Genomic DNA, 21,069 nt, shown 5'->3' on the forward strand with positions numbered 1-21,069 from the left:
TTTTTTTTTATTAAGCAATAAAAAACAAACCTTAACCCCTTAAGGACACATCTTCAGAAGCTTACCCTTAAGGACACAAGCAATTTTTGCATTTTTTGCTGTGTGTTTAACTACATTTTGCATATCTCTCATTTATTGTACCAACACATATTATATACCATTTTTTTAGATGACAGAAAGGGCTTTAATTTTATGTGACATACATATATAAATTCTCATTTATTACAAAAAAAATGCAAAATAATAAAAGAGAGATAAAAAATATATATTTTTTCCAAGTTTTGGCAATAATAATGTGTACATAATATGTACAGCTTAGGAAAAGTAAATCAAAACCAATTCATTTGTGTCTTGATTTACAGAGTTTATAATATGTGTAGTATTTCAGTTTATTTTGAAAGTTACAGGTCACAAACTACAAGGACTAAAATAAAATTTCAATGTGAAACTATTTTAGAACACACACACACACACAGTACTGTATATTTTGTAATCCTTATGTGTGCTACAGCTATATAATACTTCCTATCTTGCTCAGCTATGTCGCCTGAGCACAGCAATAACCCCCATATGTACCTTTGCCAGGTATATGTGGACGTTGAAGGGGCACATTTGAGACACAATCGTCTGGGGTTTTTTTTTTCTTGGTTTTTTTTTAAAACTTTGGATTTTTATGGTGTCCATAGCCCACTTATTTTTTTTTTTTTATATTTAATATTTTTTTTTGTGCATAGCTGTTTTGACATACATTCTCAGGGTGCCCCAATAGCAATCCATGAGTTTCTATTTATGCTTAACAATAGGAGTAGTTAGAAAATCTGCACTTTTTTTTTTTTTTTTTTTTTTTTGTGATAGCAAATAACAGGTAACTAATAGCATAATAGCAGGTTAATTTTCTCAGACAAGTAATCAGAATATGTAGCTTGTCACCATTGCCCTGAGCAGTGGGTTGGTGTCAGTTTATAGAGCGAAGAAGTGGCTATTGAGGAGCCATAGACAGAGAAAGGCATATAGGAGACATGGAAAGTAATGGAAAACATTTTCCTTGCTAATGACTGTTGCAGATGGGCTATTTAACTCAGCTGCTTCTCTCTTATGGCAGCAGGCTTATGTGACAGTCTCAGGTAAAATACCTCAAAATCCAGCTTTGTTTCAGGAGCTCTGGCTTTCCATGTCTTGCCGGCTCAGAGGTCAGGCTCCGCCCCCCATATCCCACTTTTTAGGTTTTTTTGTAGGTTGATTATTCCAACTCCCCCACAAAGGCATACCATTTCTTAAAGAAGAAGCCCAATGGTATTTCAAAAGGCATATTTTGAACCTTAGCACAAAATCGTTTTTCCGCTAGCTTGTATCAAGTGTAGTGGTAATAAGCCTTTTTTTTTTTTTTCTGCCTTTTTGACACACACTGAGTTTGTAATATATATTTTGCAAACCTTATATGTGCTACGGCAGTATAATACTTCATATGTTGCTCAGCTATGTCATCTGAGTACAGCAATACCCCCGTATGTACCTTTTACCAGGTATATGATGATGTTGAAGGGGCACATTTGAGACACAGCCATTTAAGTTTGAATTTTTACGCTCGGTCAATGCTCAACTTTGGATTTTTTTTTTTTTTTTAGCAGGGTGTTTCAAAAGGCATATTTTAAACCTTAGCGGGATCATTTTTTTTGCTAGATTGTACCAAGTGTAGAGGTAACCCCTAACTAGCCTAACAGTAAATCTCTTTCCCCCACTAACTTCTACCCACTCTGGCTAAATAAATAATTTACAAATATTTAAGTAACTAAATAAATGTAATCCCGGGGGGTCAAAAAACAAGAAAAAAAAAAACCATGGGTTAAAAGAAAAAAATCAGATCACCGTGAAATACTGCAGGGAAGGGGTTACATTTTACTGGGGAGGAGTGAGGGGAGGGAGGATTTTAAAACTAACTTTTTTTTTTTTCTTCACAGCGAGAGACAGATCAGCACTCAGAGTGATCACATGGGCTGTGAAACTGCTTTCTGTGGTGTGCCTCAGACCGGGAAGCACACTGCAGGAACATTACATAGTTACATAGTTAGATAGCTGAAAAGAGACTTGCGTCCATCAAGTTCAGCCTTCCTCACACCTGTTTTTTGCTGTTGATCCAAAAGGCAAAAAAAAAAAAAACCCAGTTTGAAGCACAATTTTGCAACAAGCTAGGACAAAAAATTCCTTCTTGACCCCAGAATGGCAGTCAGATTTATCCTTGAATCAAGCAGTTATTACCCTACATTGAAAGATTATATCCTTGAATATTCTGTCTTTGCAAGTATGCATCTAGTAGCTGTTTGAACATCTGTATGGACTCTGATAAAACCACTTCTTCAGGCAGAGAATTCCACATCCTGATTGTTCTTACAGTAAAAAAACCTTTCCTTTGCTTTAGACGAAATCTTCTTTCTTCCAGTCTAAACGCATGGCCTCGTGTCCTATGTAAAGTCCGGTTTGTGAATAGATTTCCACACAATGGTTTGTATTGGCCCCGAATATATTTGTATAATGTTATCATATCCCCTCTCAGGCGACGTTTTTCTAAACTAAATAGGTTTAAATTTGTTAACCTTTCTTCATAGCTGATATGTTCCATTCCTTTTATTAATTTTGTAGCCCGCCTCTGCACTTTTTCTAGTGCCATAATATCCTTCTTTAGAACAGGTGCCCAAAATTGCCCAGCATATTCAATATGTGGTCTTACCAGTGATTTATAGAGAGGCAAAATGATATTCTCGTCCCGAGAATGAATGCCCTTTTTCATGCATGACAATACCTTACTGGCCTTGGTCACTGCTGATTGACATTGCACATTGTTGCATAGTTTGTTGTCTATAACAATTCCCAAGTCCTTTTCGTGTGTTGTTATCCCTAAATTCACTTCCATTAAGGGTATACGTTGCTTGTGTATTCTTTACACCGAAGTGCATAACTTTGCATTTTTCAACATTAAATTTCATCTGCCATTTGAGTGCCCAGTCCTCCAGTCTATCTAAATCCTTCTGCAGCAAAGTAATATCTTGCTCACATTGTATTATTTTACGAAGTTTTGTGTCCTCTGCAAACACTGAAACATGACTTTCAATGCTGTCTTCAAGATCATTTATAAAAATGTTAAATAGAAGGGGTCCCAGAACAGACCCCTGAGGGACACCACTTGCCACCTCTGTCCAGCTTGAAAATTTACCACTAACGACAACTCTTTGTATTCTGTTTTTAAGCCAATGTTCTACCCAAGAACAAGCATTTTCATCGAGACCGATTTCCTTGAGTTTGAACACTAATCTTTGGTGTGGAACTGTATCAAATGCCTTGGCAAAATCCAAATAGATCACATCCACTGCAACACCCTGATCTATACTTCTACTTACTTCTTCGTAGAACGCAATCAAGTTAGTTTGACATGACCTGTGCTTCATAAAACTGTGCTGATTTTTGCTGATAACCACGTTCTTCTCAAGGAATTCTTGAATATTATCCCTTAATAACCTTTCAAATATTTTACCAGCCACAGAAGTTAAGCTCACAGGTCTATAATTTCCAGGCAAGGATTTTGAACCCTTTTTGAATATAGGAACCACATCTGCCTTCCTCCAATCCTCCGGAACACTTCCTGAAAGAAAATCTTGAAAGATTAAAAACAGAGGCTCACTTATTTCTACACTTAGTTCCTTAAGTACACGTGGATGGATACCGTCAGGCCCTGGAGCTTTGTTTATATTATTTTCTTTAGTTGCTGCAGCACATTGTCTTGAGTTAACCATTTACAATTATTCTGCAAGTTTTTAGTAGCAATCATTTGCACATCTATTGCCATGGGTTCTTCTTTAATATATACGGAGGAGAAATAGTTATTTAGAATTCCTGCCTTTTCTTGGTCTTCATTAACTAACACCCCCGTTTTAGTTTTAAGTGTACCTATACTTTCATTTTTGGAATTTATGTACTTAAAAAATGCTTTGGGGTTGGTTTTGCTCTCTTTAGCTATCATTTTTTCATTTTGAAGTTTAGCAAGTTTAATTGCCTTTTTGCACGCATTATTTGCTTTCTTATATCTTTTATAAGATGCATCTGATTTGTCTGATTTAAATGCTTTAAATGCCATTTTCTTATTTTTAATCTCTTGTTTTACTTCTCTACTAAGCCACATTGGTTTTAATTTGTTTCTTTTATACTTATTTCCCAATGGTACATACTGAGAAATGTACCTTTCTAATATTTGTTGGAAGATGATCCATTTATCCTCAGTGTTCTTTTCACTAAAGAGTTTATGCCAGTCAATATATTGTAAAGCTTCCCTTATCTTATTGAAATTGGCCTTTTTAAAATTATATGTTTTAGTATACCCCATGTGCTTTTGTTTTTTTGAGTTTATTTCAAAGGACACTATATTGTGATCACTATTTCCCAAGTGCTCACCTACTTGAATGTTGGTCAAAAGATCAACGTTGTTTGTTAAAACCAGGTCCAGACAAGCGTCCATTCTAGTTGGTGCTTGTACAAGTTGTGACATGAAGTTGTCATTTAACAAGTTTAAAAACCTAATTCCCTTTGCTGAGCTACTAGTCCCTATGTCCCAATTTATGTCTGGGTAATTAAAATCTCCAATAATTGTGTTACCCAGATTTGCAGCGTTCTCAATTTGCTCAAACAGCTGTTGTTCCTCGTCAATATTAACCTTAGGTGGTTTATAACATATCCCAACCAATAGTTGGTTTCCCTTCTTTTCCCCCAAGCAGATATTTACCCATAAAGCTTCCACATTTTCCTCATCGCATTCAATTTGCTTAAGATTTGGCTTTAAATCATGGTTGACATACAAACATACCCCACCACCCTTCTTGTTTTTCCTATCCTTCCTAAATAATGTGTACCCATTTAAGTTAACTGCCCAGTCATGTGTCTCATCCCACCATGTTTCAGTTATGCCTATTATATCATATTGTTTAGTGTATGCTAATGCCTCTAGTTCCCCCATTTTGTTATTTAGGCTCCTTGCATTAGTAAGCATACATTTAATATCATGCGTCTCTTGTTTATTTTGTGAATTACCAACATTACATAGCTTCTCTGTTCTGAGCTTGCCCCTCCCCCCGTCTCCACCCTCCTTATACTGTTCTAAAGCCCATCTCCTTTCTGTCCTATCTCCATTTTGTATATTGCTATGACCCTCCCCCCCTACTACTAGTTTAAAATCTCCTCCAACCTTCTAGCCATCCTATCCCCCAGCACTGCAGACCCCCTTCCGTTTAGGTGCAATCCATCACTACTATATAGGTTGTACCCAATCGCAAAGTCGGCCCAGTGCTCTAAAAACCCAAAACCCTCCTTCCTGCACCAAGACTTCAGCCACGCATTAACCTCTCTAATCTCCCGCTGCCTTTCCACTGTAGCACGTGGCACAGGTAATATCTCAGAGAATACCAGCTTGGAGGTCCTTTTCTTGAGTTTGCTACCTAATTCCCTGAAATCATTCTCTAGGACCTTCCATCTTCCTCTTACTTTGTCATTGGTACCAACATGGACCATCATGGACCATCCCCAGCCCCTCCCAATAATCCATCCACTCTGTCAGCAACATGCCGGACCCGAGCACCCGGGAGACAGCAAACTGTCCGGTTGAGCCGATCAGAGTGGCAGATTTCCCTATCTGCTCTCCTAATGATAGAGTCCCCTACCACCACAACCTGTCTTGCCTTCCTTACATTTTGATCCCCACCCGTACTAGAGGGGCTGTCACCTCGGCTGTTAGAAGTAACAGCTTCCTCTAATACAGCTACTCCTGAGCTGATGCTCCCAACATCTTCCCTCAAACGGGCAAATCTGCTAGGTTGCACCAAATCAGGACTAGCTAGCCCTTTCCTCTTCCCTCCCCCCCTGCTTCCTCGCCCCACTGTCACCCAGCTACATGCCTGTTCCCCATCTGTCATATCTCCTCCCTCTCCACTACCTGTCCCCACTAAACTCTGCTCAGTCAGCAGCAGACTCCTCTCAAGATTGTCGATCTCCCTCAAAGTTGCGATTTGCTTCTCAAGATCTCCAATCTGAGCTTCCAGAGTAGCCACTCGCACACAACCATCACAGAGGTATGGACCATGGACGGGTACATCCAGGCATCCATACATGCAACAAGATGTGCATTGAGTTAAACTAACAATCTTGCTAACACTCATTTCCCCAGATACAGATAAAAAATATAAATAAAAATAAAATATATAAATAAAATAAAAAAATTTAAATTACCTTGATAGTTTAAACCCCTTGTTAGTTTTATCTCCTGGTTTTCTAACTCCTACTTGAAAGAGTCTACTTAATAGAGTCTGCTTCCAAATAATGTGAGCAAGCTCAGTGAGTTAGGGGTGTGCCTTTATAGGGATACAAATCCCACACAGGTGCAATTAATGAACACTCCCCCCAATCAATCAAGCAGCAGCAGCACAAAAAAGGGGGAAAAACCAGTTTTTTTTAAACTTTACAGACTGAACCAATTAAACAAAAATAAAATACAAACCACTCTCCACAGTATACAAACCACTCCAAGCAACTCCTGGTTTTCTAACTCCTACTTGAAAGAGTCTACTTAATAGAGTCTGCTTCCAAATAATGTTAATTTTAGTATTGGACAGAAATTTTCCGTCCTGTGTCCTTAAGGGGTTAATGTCACACAGCTCTATTTCCTTAGGTTAGACATATATAATCTGCTGATGGTGACATTTTAAGCTGGTAATTTGTGTAAAATGTGGAGGTGCAATGACGTGTATTTTTACATCTTTTTCCATATGTCCAGCTACAACAAATGGGTAGATACCCATTCTTCTCACACAGGACAGGTAACATTGAAAAGGTTAAACTAAGAATTCTCCTTCCCTCAACCTTACTAAGGGCTACTCTACCCTCTGCTCTGTAGTGTATGCCTGTCCTAAGCAGATAGTCAGGTAGCAGAAATATCTTGTTGTGTTATGGCCAGATGTGGCAAAGGGGTTGCAGCTCCTGGAAGGCTCCTCTTGGCTTTTGTGAAGGATTGCTTGGTCTTTGAGCTTGTTCTTATTTTGTTTCAGGCTGTGGAACAAACACCGGGTTCCTGTGTCCCACTCTTTTATCACATCCGCCCAATGTGCCAGAAGCTGGAAGAGTTATATGTGCATCTGTATGCACAGCTTGTGGAATGCACATCTGTGTAGTGCTGATTTTTAATGTAGAAATTGCAGAGTACAATGCTTACCTGACTGCCTGTTGCTAGGTTTGTATCAGAAGCCTAATGTCAGGATATTTAAACCCAGATGTAACTATCTGTGCTTGTGGTGTGTGTCAGATTAGCCTCCCGTGTGCTCTCACCTCACCTCCAGCACACACAGGTTTATTGAGGTAAGACAAGTGGCTTTTACCTTAAGTCTTTTTTATTTATTTATTTATTTTAGATTGACGAACAGTTGGTAGTCTGGTGGGGGGCAAAGCACATGCTTTTTTTTTCCTTTGGGCTTGGCCGTGGCAGGTCCCTCCTCTATATGATGGGCTACTCATCCAGTAAAGCTTTTCCTAAAGCATGAGTAAGGCGCGATTAGCCATTCATTTTGTGTAACACATGCACAGGTTGCTCTGTGTTTTCTCTGTGAAACTCGCACACAGGTTGTGTTTCATTTCCAATGCTTTTGAGAATAAACTGGTGTAAAATAATTCCAGCCTTGGCAGTATTTGAACTATTTACAGCTTAGCTGGCTTTATGACTGCCAGGTGCAATCCACATTAGCCTCTGTGTGTTGCACCATTTTGCCCTAAACACAGCAAGGTTGTTGATCCACTCCTTCCCAGGCGGGGGATAGGTGACCCTGGGCGTCTAGTGTCCATTGGTCATAGGATCGTTTCGTCCTTTGGAGCATTACACATCTCTTGTCCTCGTTATGTACCCGGGGGCAGTTTATCCATGGTTCCCAGATTTTCTGAAACGTCTTCATTGTCCCTCTAATCCTGGCCGTTAGGTCATCCATCTGGTGTACCTCTTTCATCCTGTTTATTACCCTTTCTATGTGAGGGATGCTCTGTTTGAGCCAATAACAAGCTACTGCCCTTCTTGCCCCAAGTGTTATTTTATGGATGAGTCTTTGTTCACTCCTGGTCCACACGTCAATAGATCTATTTAGTAAATACAACCACGGGTCTAGGTCCGGGGCCCTGGAGAATACTTGGGTTAAAAAATCTCTAATCTGATTCCAGAATCTAATTATCTGTTGGCACTCCCATCATATGTGAATGTACGTCTCCTTCATCCCGCATCCAGCACTCATCTGTGGGATGTTTTTTCATTTTATATACAGGGAGTGCAGAATTATTAGGCAAATGAGTATTTTGACCACATCATCCTCTTTATGCATGTTGTCTTACTCCAAGCTGTATAGGCTCGAAAGCCTACTACCAATTAAGCATATTAGGTGATGTGCATCTCTGTAATGAGAAGGGGTGTGGTCTAATGAAATCAACACCCTATATCAGGTGTGCATAATTATTAGGCAACCTCCTTTCCTTTGGCAAAATGGGTCAAAAGAAGGACTTGACAGGCTCAGAAAAGTTAAAAATAGTGAGATATCTTGCAGAGGGATACAGCACTCTTAAAATTGCAAAGCTTCTGAAGCGTGATCATCGAACAATCAAGCGTTTCATTCAAAATAGTCAACAGGGTCGCAAGAAGCGTGTGGAAAAACCAAGGCGCAAAATAACTGCCCATGAACTGAGAAAAGTAAAGCGTGCAGCTGCCAAGATGCCACTTGCCACCAGTTTGGCCGTATTTCAGAGCTGCAACATCACTGGAGTGCCCAAAAGCACAAGGTGTGCAATACTCAGAGACATGGCCAAGGTAAGAAAGGCTGAAAGACGACCACCACTGAACAAGACACACAAGCTGAAACGTCAAGACTGGGCCAAGAAATATCTCAAGACTGATTTTTCTAAGGTTTTATGGACTGATGAAATGAGAGTGAGTCTTGATGGGCCAGATGGATGGGCCCGTGGCTGGATTGGTAAAGGGCAGAGAGCTCCAGTCCGACTCAGACGCCAGCAAGGTGGAGGTGGAGTACTGGTTTGGGCTGGTATCATCAAAGATGAGCTTGTGGGGCCTTTTCGGGTTGAGGATGGAGTCAAGCTCAACTCCCAGTCCTACTGCCAGTTTCTGGAAGACACCTTCTTGAAGCAGTGGTACAGGAAGAAGTCTGCATCCTTCAAGAAAAACATGATTTTCATGCAGAACAATGCTCCATCACACGCGTCCAAGTACTCCACAGCGTGGCTGGCAAGAGAGGGTATAAAAGAAGAAAATTTAATGACATGGCCTCCTTGTTCACCTGATCTGAACCCCATTGAGAACCTGTGGTCCATCATCAAATGTGGGATTTACAAGGAGGGAAAACAGTACACCTCTCTGAACAGTGTCTGGGAGGCTGTGGTTGCTGCTGCACGCAATGTTGATGGTGAACAGATCAAAACACTGACAGAATCCATGGATGGCAGGCTTTTGAGTGTCCTTGCAAAGAAAGGTGGCTATATTGGTCACTGATTTGTTTTTGTTTTGTTTTTGAATGTCAGAAATGTATATTTGTGAATGTTGAGATGTTATATTGGTTTCACTGGTAAAAATAATTGAAATGGGTATATATTTGTTTTTTGTTAAGTTGCCTAATCATTATGCACAGTAATAGTCACCTGCACACACAGATATCCCCCTAAAATAGCTAAAACTAAAAACAAACTAAAAACTACTTCCAAAAATATTCAGCTTTGATATTAATGAGTTTTTTGGGTTCATTGAGAACATGGTTGTTGTTGTTCAATAATAAAATTAATCCTCAAAAATACAACTTGCCTAATAATTCTGCACTCCCTGTAGTTTTACAGGAGTGGTGTACCAGCGCAGCATCATTTTTATGGGTTGCTGATGGGCCACACATATAAAGGTGTTATTTGCTTACCAAATGTCCTGCCACTTTATTACCTCTAGTTCCTCTCCTAAATCCCTCTCCCATTGGTCCGTGTATGTAAGTTTCCCCATTCCTTAGTTTCTGAGCATAGGTAGGCATATATCATGGTTATAAGGCCTTTAGGCATATTTTCATTTATGCATATGTGTTCGAAAAACGCTGTTTTTTGTGCCGCTTCTTGAATGTGGGATTATTTAGCAAAATTTTTAATCTGTAAGTATCTGAAGAAATCAGATGGGGTAAGGTGTCTCCTTTGGCTTAAGGTATCAAAGGTGATTACCTCGGTGCCTTGGAATAGGTGCCATATCCGCTGTAGGCCCGCCTGTTATAGGTTCCTGAAATCTCTAGCTGACATTCCCGGGGTAAATGCCCTGTTGAGAAGGTAAGGCATGACGGGAGATGGGGTCGACACCAGCCCATATCTCTGCACGGAGAAGTCCCATAATCTCAATGAGTTGAGTATTGTTGGGCAAGTTGCCCTGATCATGGGTCTATGGTCTTTTGGTACCCATATGAGGAATTGTGGTAAGTCTGCTCCCACCATTTGGGATTCTAGGTCTGCCCACCCCCTCTGGGATAGAGTGCCACATTGCTACTTGCGTCTGCTGAGCCGCTAGTATAAGTTAGGTAGTCCCAACCCACCCTGTGTTTAGAAACATAGAATGTGATGGCAGATAAGAATGATTCAGCCCATCTAGTCTGCCCAATTTTTTAAAATGCTTTCATTAGTCCCTGGCCTTATCTTATATCTAGGATTGCCTTATGCCTATCCCATGCATGCTTAAACTCCTTTACTGTGTTAACCTCTACCACTTTAGTTGGAAAGCTATTGCATGCATCCCTAATAGGAGAGTAATGCAAGGGAAGGGAGCCCTACCTTTAATAATCCTAAGGACAATAAACTTTACCACCTAAGTCAAAGGTAATGTTTTCCCTTCTTAATTTAGGGCAAATTATTTTCTTGCCCACGTTCTATTACATGGGTCTAAAACCACTATCCTTAAATGGTAGGTGCATTTTATTGTCCAAGCATACCACAAATTATTTACTTCCCCTTTAAATCCAGTTACATCACTGTTCCCTTTCTGCTGTAATTAATTGTAAATATGTATATATTCATACTGTCATAAAGTACTGGGTTTATCCCCCTCGAATAGGTAAATTCTCATTATGAGGGTCTTATTCAAGTGGCCACCATGTCCTATGATTATAGACATGATGATGTCCAATCAGAATTTAGACTGTACGATCGATGCTCTTAGAAAGCATCCACTCAGCATATGTAAGGGACAGTAACAAGCCGATAGTTACTCAAGCTACCTAATCACGGTAATGTGATGTTTATTTTTTCACTGAACGGGTTAGGTTAAGCTCAGATGTAAATAATATTCACGTCATTAGGTCACTCCCCCTGAATGCGGCTGAGTCCTCTCAGTTACCCACGTGGTTACCGGCCGGCCGAGATCAGTCACCACGCCCCCTAACTAATCAGAACAATGGGATGTACTGACCAATCAGACAACGCGGCATAATCACGTGACACGTTCACACCGGCTTACAATTTACAGGGTGATTGCTACACGGTATATAAACGGTTACCGTGTTGCAAGACAAGTTCATTACTCCTGACGACGGCGTGTTAGAACGCTGAAACGCGCGTTGAGTTAGACTTACTTTTTTATTTTATTTTGTTCACTTTAGGTAGCACTATGGATTTATTTCTTATTTAAATTTATTATTTTGGCTACTTAGGCAGGCAGGGCAATAAGGTTATAGGTAGGCACTATCTTTATAGTGCCGAGGTATACAGGGAACGGTTTAGTGCTCTTTTGAGGTGGGTAGTTTGGGGAATTTGGGTAATTCATTGGGAACTTCAATCCTCCATTTAGGAGGTTTTTTTCCTTAGGTGGGGTAGTTTGGAGAATTTGGATAATTTACTGGGCAACTTTTATCCTCCATTCAGGAGATTTTGTTCCCTTTCCATTTTTTCTCACCCCCCCCCCCCCCCCCTCCTCCCCTTATTACCTATTAACCTTCTCATATATTGGAACAAGGTTATAATGTTTTAGCCTGCTTCTATATCCCTGATCAGACCTTTCCTGCCTTTTTAACTTTTGTCCTTAGGGTTATTAAAGGTAGGGCTCCCTTCCCTTGCATTACTCTCCTATTAGGGACTCTGGTCCCCCAGTTCTTCGTTCAATTTTCAATTTTGTGGGTTATTCCCCGTTAAGGAGAGTTATTTTGGGCATATTACACCTATCCACTGGTAATCTATATTGCCCCTGGACTGGTGTATTTCCTCTCTGTTTATTCCATGCATCCACTACCCTCTCAGTAAAGTAATACTTCCTGATATTCTTTTTAAACCTTTGCCCCTCTAATTTAAGACTGACCTCTTGTTGTGGTAGTTTTTCTTCTTTTAAATATAGTCTCCTCCTTTACTGTGTTGATTCCCTTTATGTATTTAAATGTTTCTATCATATCCCCCCGTCTCGTCTTTCCTCCAAGCTATACATGTTAAGATCCTTTAACCTTTCCTTGTAAGTTTTATCCTGCTGAACCAGTTTAGTAGCCCTTCTCTAAACTCTCTCTTAAGTATCAATATCCTTCTGGAGACACGGTCTCCAGTACGGCGTACAATACTCCAAGTGAGGTCTCACCAGTGTTATGTACAATGGCATGAGCACTTCCCTCTTTCTACTGCTAATACCTCTCCCTATACAACCAAGCATTCTGCTAGCATTTCCTGCTGCTCTTTTACATTGTCTTCCTACCTTTAAGTCATCTGAAATAATTACTCCTAATTCCCTTTCCTCAGATGTTAAGGTTGGGACTCTGTCAAATATTCTGTACTCTGCCATTGGGTTTTTACGTCCAAGATACATCATCTTGCTTTTATCCACATTAAATCTCAGTTGCCACAACTATGACCATTTTTCTGGTTTACCTAAATTATTTGCCATTTGGCTTATCCCTCCTTGAACATCAACCCTGTTACATATCTTAGTATCATCAGCAAAAATACATACCTTACCATCTAGACCAGTGATGGCGAACCTTTTTGAGCCCGAGTGCCCAAACCGCAATATATGTCAACTTTTTTTCCCTCAAAGTGCCAACACTGCAATTAAACCTGAATACTGAGGTTTAAGTTTAGAAAAAACAACTTGTACAGTTGTCCGAACTAATTAACAACTTTTGTTTTAAAAGAACACAACAGAGAGTTCAATTAAACAGATTTTAAATAATGATATAAATAGATCAAATTCAGCTTATATTTATTAGTATCTCCAACAAATGCAATACATACACACAGACTGCAGAACACATTCTCACAGAGTCCTCTAAATACATACACACACACCGTCTGCTAAACACATACACACATCGTCCGCTAAATACATACACACACACCGTCCGCTAAATACATACACACACCGTCCGCTAAATACACACTCCCCATCCGCTAAATACACACTCCCCATCCGCTAAATACATACTCCCCATCCGCTAAATACATAAACACACAGTCCGCTAAATACACATACACACACACACACACACACACAGTCCGCTGAGTACACATACAGACAGACAGACTGTTGAATACACACACATACTGCATTGAGGGGTGCAGTGTGTATGTATGTATGTGTGTGTGTGTGTGTGTGTGTGTAAGGGTGTGGAGTGCTGTGTGTGTGGGGGGGGGTGTGCTGTGTGTGTGTGTAAGGGTGTGGAGTGCTGTGTGTGTGGGGGGGGGTGTGCTGTGTGTGTGTGGGCGGGTAGGGGTGCTGTGGATGGTAGGGGTGCTGTGCTGTGGGTAGTGCTGTGGTGGTAGGGGTCCTGTGGGTCGTAGGGGTGCTGAGGGTGGGTAAGGGGTGCTGAGGGTGGGTAGGGGTGCTGAGGGTGGGTAGGGGTGCTGAGGGTGGGTAGGGGTGCTGAGGGTGGTAAGGGTGCTGTGGGGGTAAGGGGTGCTGTGGGTGGTAAGGGGTGGTAGGAGTGCTGTGGGGGTAAGGGGTGGTAGGGGTGCTGTGGGGGTAAGGGTGCTGTGGGGGTGGTAGGGGTGCTGTGGGGGTAAGGGGTGGTAGGGGTGCTGTGGGGGTAAGGGGTGGTAGGGGTGCTGTGGGGGTAAGGGGTGGTAGGGGTGCTGTGGGGGTAAGGGGTGGTAGGGGTGCTGTGGGGGTAAGGGGTGGTAGGGGTGCTGTGGGGGTAAGGGGTGGTAGGGGTGCTGTGGGGGTAAGGGGTGGTAGGGGTGCTGTGGGGGTAAGGGGTGGTAGGGGTGCTGTGGGGGTAAGGGGTGGTAGGGGTGCTGTGGGGGTAAGGGGTGGTAGGGGTGCTGTGGGGGTAAGGGGTGGTAGGGGTGCTGTGGGGGTAAGGGGTGGTAGGGGTGCTGTGGGGGTAAGGGGTGGTAGGGGTGCTGTGGGGGTAAGGGGTGGTAGGGGTGCTGTGGGGGTAAGGGGTGGTAGGGGTGCTGTGGGGGTAAGGGGTGGTAGGGGTGCTGTGGGGGTAAGGGGTGGTAGGGGTGCTGTGGGGGTAAGGGGTGGTAGGGGTGCTGTGGGGGTAAGGGGTGGTAGGGGTGCTGTGGGGGTAAGGGGTGCTGTGGGGGTAAGGGGTGCTGTGGGGGTAAGGGGTGCTGTGGGGGTAAGGGGTGCTGTGGGGGTAAGGGGTGGTAGGGGTGCTGTGGGGGTAGGGGTGCTGTGGGGGTAGGGGTGCTGTGGGGGTAGGGGTGCTGTGGGGGTAGGGGTGCTGTGGGGGTAGGGGTGCTGTGGGGGTAGGGGTGCTGTGGGGGTAGGGGTGCTGTGGGGGTAAGGGGTGCTGTGGGGGTAGGGGTGCTGTGGGGGTAGGGGTGCTGTGGGGGTAAGGGGTGCTGTGGGGGTAAGGGGTGCTGTGGGGTAAGGGGTGCTGTGGGGTAAGGGGTGCTGTGGGGGTAGGGGTGCTGTGAGGGTAAGGGGTGCTGTGAGGGTAAGGGGTGTTGGGGTGGTAGGGGTGTTGGGGTGGTAGGGGTGCTGTGGGGGTAAGGGGTGCTGGGGTGGTAGGGGTGCTGTGGGGGTAGGGGTGCTGTGGGGGTAAGGGGTGGTAGGGGTGCTGTGGGGGTAAGGGGTGCTGTGGTGGTAAGGGGTGCTGTGGTGGTAGGGGTAAAATACATTAAAAAAAGATATATTAATGCTGTATTTCCCCCCCTTCTTCCTCTTACCTTTGGTGAAGGGGGGGACGGACGGACACACAGCTATCCCTGGTGGTCCGGTGGTAAGTTTATTTCTGCAAGCAGCTCTTCTGTCCTCCTGTGCGATGCTGTGTGGAGCGTTGCCATGGTAACGCGCGGCAACGCTCCACACAGCATCGCGCGGGTGGACAGGGGAGCTGCTTGCTAGAGCCCTCCCCCTGCCTCCCGACCCGGAAGCAGAGTAGGCGCCTGCCGTTTCGGGCAGGCAGGTGCCTACTCTGCAGACAGCCAGCGGCCTCCTCTCTCCTGGCGAACTATGGCCGCGTGCCAACAGAGCGGGCCCGGCGTGCCACCTGTGGCACGCGTGCCATAGGTTCGCCATCACTGATCTAGACCTTCTGCAATATCACTAATAAAAATATTAAAGAGAATGGGTCCAAGTACAGATCCCTGAGGTACCCCACTGGTGACAAGCCCGTGCTTTGAATATACTCCATTGACTACAACCCTCTGTTGCCTTTCACTCAGCCACTGCCTTACCCATTCAACAATATTGGAATCCAAACTTATCCAATCCAAAGATTGCAGTTTATTGATCAACCTTATTTGTGCAACAGTGTCAAAAGCCTTACTGAAATCTAGGTAAGCAATGTCCACTGCACCACCCTGATCTATAATTTTAGTTACCCAATCAAAAAAATCAATAAGATTGGTTTGGTATGATCTCCCTGAAGTAAACCCATGTTGTCTCTGATCTTGAAATCCATGTGTTTTTAGATGTTCATCAATCCGATCGTTTAACATGGTTTCAATTACTCTCCCCACTACTGAAGTAAGGCTTACTGGCCTATAGTTGCCCGACTCCTCCCTACTACCTTTCTTGTGAATGGGCACAACATTCGCTAACTTCCAATCTTCTGGGACTACTCCTGTTAACAATGATTGGTTAAATAAATCTGTTAATGGTTTTGCTAGTACACCACTAAGCTCTTTTAATAACTTTAAGTGTATTCCATTAGGTCCCATTGACTAATTTGGCTTTACTTTTGACATATGAAATAGAACCTCTTTCTCTGTAAACTCACGTGAAACAAATGACTCATTTGTCCTTTTTCCTAACTGAGGCCCCTTTCCTTCATTTTCATCTGGAACTACTGAACAAAAATATTCATTGAGGCAGTCAGCTATACCTCTTCTACATACCTTCCTCCTTTTGTTTTTAATCTAACTAATCCTTGTTTTACTTTCCTTTTCTCATTTATGTATCTAAAAAATGTTTTGTCCCCTTTTTTTTACTGACTGCTATTTTCTCTTCTGTGTGTGATTTGGAAGCTATTGTAACTGGCCTCTTTCTGCCTAATCTTATGGATCATTCAGTCTTCCTCACTGTTTTTTTTTTTTTTTTTTATAATTACTAAATGCTAACTTTTAGTTTTTTACTATTTTGGCCACATCTGCGGAGTACTACAGTGGTTTCTTGATTTTTTTTTTTGCTTTTACTGACAAGCCTAATGCAATTTTCTGTTGCCTTTAGCAGTGCAACTTTTAAATAATCCTATTTCTTTTTAAATTGCCCCAGTCGGATAATGACTCCTTTACACATATTCTAATTTTAGAAAAGTCTGTTTTTCTAAAGTCTAAAACTTTAGATTTTGTGTGGTGTGACTCAGTCACTGTTATTGTATTAAACCACACGGAGTGATGATCACTGGACCCTAAACTTTCAACTACAGTGTTCGTACAATATGTGACTTGAGATTCTGTGTCTTTTATGTTGCCAAATGCCCCCATTGCTTATTGTAAGGGTAGTAGGTGTGTCTTAGTTAGGTGTATAGGTAGTGTTTGGAATAAAGAAAGGATTCTCGGTAATATATTCATTTTATCAGCATGAATCTGTCCTATCCATGAGATGGGTTTATCAGTCCATTTTTCCATCTCTGTAATCAACTATTTTATTATCGACACGTAATTTTGGTTGTATAGTGCCCTGGGGTCTGCTGTTAGTTGGATTCCTAAGTATTTGAGTGAGTGTTGCTCTACATGTATGTGATGTGTATCCTGTATGAGTGACGTGTCCGCCTCTGACATTCCTTTTTGGAGGGCACTGAATTTGGACATATATCCCGAGATTGCCACGTATTCCTTTAGGATTTCCCTTAGAGCCCCCATGGAGTCCACGGGGCTCGTGGGCGTCAAGAGCACATCAGCCGCATGCGCTGAGACCAGAAAGTCTTTACCTCCTACTTACTCTACTAACTTTTATGCCTGGGTGGCGCTACAGCGGGAAACCCAGGTGTGACATTAATGTGAACAGGTAAGGGCACTTGACCATATCAATGGCTTTTTCTGCGTCTGTAGAAACGACCAGTGTTTAGGTGCGGGTGGTCGCTTGCTTCCATATACGGTCTATATTGCTGTGGTTATTTTCAAACAGCTGTCTGCCTGGTATAAAGCCTACTTGGTCTGCGTCTATCAAAGCCGGTTGGCTTGGATCTTGGCTAGGATCTTCATGTCATGGTTTATGAGCTAAATGGGTTTATAATTTCCTGGTAGAATAGGGTCTTTGTCTGGCTTTCGCAGTAGTATTATAGTAGCCAAGGACATGTTGCGGTCTGGTGTGCCTCCCTCCCTGAATCTGTTAAAAAGTGCTGCTAAGTGAGGTATCAGTATCTTAAAGTCTTATAATAGGTGCCATCAAACCAGTCTGGTCCGGGGGCCTTATTCCCCTTCAATTCGGAGATCGCTAGATCAACCTCCTCAGGCGTGATCATGGCTGCTAGTGCGGTTTTCGCCTCTTGGGGCAGTTTTGGTAGATCTAAATCAGTCAAGAATCTATGCGTCAAGTCTGCCTCCTGGGTATTTTGTTTCTCGGAGTTTGGGGTATGGTTATAAAGTGATTTATAGAAGTTGCTGAACACCTCTGCAATGTCTGGGGAGGGGGGGGGTATTTAGGTTGGGGCATCAGAGTTCTAGCTAGGAGGGTGTCCATTTTGTTAGCTTTTTCTTAAAAGGTCCGCTTGGAATAGGTAATCGACTTAGCTGTATCATCTAGAAGCAGGTTACTTAGTGTGCCGTACCGTTTCTAACTGTCTCAAATTGCCCTCTTTAGGGCAGCATCGTTGTTGTTTTTCTAACGTCCTAAGTTCTTTTTCTTTTTTGCAGTTGCTAGTTTTATTAGGGTGCCCCGTATTACTGTCTTGTGGGCTGCCCATATTGTCTCTAATCTTAGGTCAGGGGAGGCATTTGTGTTAAAAAATAAAATAAAAAAAATTAAAGAATTTAGGAGTAGATCTGTTCTGTGAGTTCTAGGTCTCGTAATAACAATGAATTGTTTCCACGTCCATGGGGACGCAGCACATAGGTTCCCCAGGGTAAGGGTCAGATCTGCATGGTCCGACCTTGAGATGGAGCCAATCGATGATCCTGTGATACTGGCTAAGCTACACTTGTTTACTAAGAATAGGTCTATTCTGGAGTATGTGCCATGTGGGGCAGAATAAAACGTATTGTCGACTGTGCTCGGATGATGTGCCCTCCAGACGTCCACCAACCCCACGGTGGTCTTGAACCCATGGAAAAGCTTGTCCTGCCCCCCCTTCCTTGAGATCTAGGTACCCCTTTGTGTGCAGTTCTGTCTATAAAGGGACACGGTGCTGCATTGAAGTCCCGCCCCCAGTATGGTCATTCCATGTGGTGAAGCTTGGACCTTGGCCGTCAGTACGTCCCAGAACCCGGGGTCTGGATGATTCGGTGCATACACAGTTATTAGGTGAAATGTGTGTGAAAGTAAAATGCTGGATACAATGATGTAGCATCAATCCGAATCTAGTTCGGAAGACGTTCTTTTTAGTGGGCAGCTATTCCAAATCAGGTTTGCGGTGTGCTCGAGCTTTCGTATGACGTGGTCCCTCAACCTGAAGCTAACATGTTTGGGCAAGTGCGTCTCTTGGATGAAGGCTACATCTGACTTCATCCTCTTCAGTTCTCTGCACAGAAGACGTCTCTTGATAGGGGCGTTAAGTCCCTTCACATTCAATGAGTTGAAGCTTACAGCCATAATTCCTTTCTAAGTATAGTGCAGTCGTGTGCGTCCATCCCCCCCCCCCAACCCAGGTATATAGGTATATATGGCGCTCAAATTAGCTACTCTGGTAACGTTATCTTATAGAAATTTGGAGATAAGAAACAGGAACAACTTTAACATGTAGAACAGTTAGGCTCACCACAGGTTCACTATGTCCTAAGATCTGTATGCGTCCGCTTCGTCTCTGTCTGTATATCTAGGGAGGCAGAAGTGGCATATGGTGCAGTGTTTATTGGGTTTGAGGAATACTGATGTAGGTGTGGGTTCCCGTGGCTTCAGCTCTCTGCCTCCTGGGGGTTTACCCATGTGGCCATGGAGTTGCATCACCTGGGGATAGGGGGGGGGGGGGGGAGGCTTTATTGTTGGGTCCTAGGAGGGACAAGAACCGGGGTCAAGTAGCGGGGCTTTGTGGTATGACTAGGTAACTGCCCATTGCCTGGGACTGTATGTTGTGCCCGTCAACCCGTATGAGGAAACTTCTCAGTTTCTTCATCACTGACTATTGTCTTTTGATGGGGGTCACAGTCGTAACCCTGGAACATCTCGGTTAGTAGTGGGGGTTTGGCATGGGTCATGGGTGGAAATTCTAGCCTTCTATTAGCTTGTAATTTTCCTGGCATATGGTGGCAGTACAATAGGGATGTACTCTTCCCATAGGCAAGCATCTGAAAGAAATCATAAATTAACATAAAAAGTTCCTCCCCCTACCAGGTATAAGAGACCCTGCAGCCTTAGGACCTCAGTTCTCTTTCTTGTTCCAACAGGAACAGTCGGCATCTGGAAGATGGAGAGCAGTGGTGAGGCACATGGGTTGCTGCCAGGGGGATCCGGCCTGATAGCCTCCCGGGTGGAGCGCTGAACGGCCATTGGACATACTGCAATTACGGAGGCAGGTATGAAAAGCCTGCTTTTATGCCGCGTGAGGTCACCGGCTAAGCAAGGAGGCGGTCCTTTAGGGCAGCGAATCCCTGCCCGTTGGAGGAGCATGCGCACAGCGGTGGAACGCACGCCCGGGTGGTTTTGAGTTCCACCCGAGTACCGACCACGCTATCGCGCATGCGCGGTCTGAACTCCCCAAAAAATGGCGCCAAATTTGAAATAAGCTGCCTATAAATGCTGTGCAGATCTGTCTGTCAGCATGGATGCTTGGCATTGAAGATCTCCCGTGTCACCAGCCCCCCCACACGGGTCAGAGGTTTTAGAGGTAGGATCCTGATGGCTTCTATTCTTTAAAACTTTCTAGATAGATTGATTAAAGTCGAATTCAAATATTGTTTACATTTTGTGTATTACAGATATGTCTAGCCCTGTTTCTACGGACAATATGGATAAAGACAAGGTTCCTACTCCTGTTTCTAAAAAAGCCAGTTCCAAGTCTAAACATCTCTGTTGTAGTGAATGCTCCACTCCTTTGCCAGATGGGTTCAAGAGGAAAATCTGTAATAATTGCTCCTCATTATCGCTAGAAAAATCCAAGCAACAAGAGATGAAATCCTTTTTGTCTTGGTTTCAGGATAATCTAGCCCAGACCTTTGAGTCTTTTAAAGAAACAGCTCAGACTTCTCCAGTTAAAACTAATAAGCAGAGAGCTAAAAGGAAGAGGACACCATCTGGTTCAGAACTCTCTTCTGGGGAATGTTCCTTTTCAGATTCAAAATCCTCTAGCGAATCTTCTGATAATGAAGTGGGGTTTCCTTGTGACGAGCTGAGGAAATTTATTAAAGAGGTTACTATGGTCCTTGCTGATGAGACAGCGGATAAAACCAGGAGTACATTTTTTTTCAATCCAACAAAAGATGCTGGATTTGATTTTCAGGGAATGGAAGAACCCAGAG

The 21,069-nt window shown here is 43.1% G+C and overlaps 1 protein-coding gene across 1 annotated transcript in view; it reads left to right on the top strand.

The window, feature by feature from the left end:
• The window catches only part of TEX10 (testis expressed 10), a 101,662-nt gene that overhangs the window by 57,316 nt on the left and 23,277 nt on the right, over window positions 1–21,069 (top strand). The window lies entirely within an intron of this gene.

The sequence above is a fragment of the Pelobates fuscus genome, chromosome 4, assembly GCF_036172605.1.
Source record: "Pelobates fuscus isolate aPelFus1 chromosome 4, aPelFus1.pri, whole genome shotgun sequence".
In the NCBI taxonomy this organism is placed as follows: Eukaryota; Metazoa; Chordata; class Amphibia; order Anura; family Pelobatidae; genus Pelobates; species Pelobates fuscus.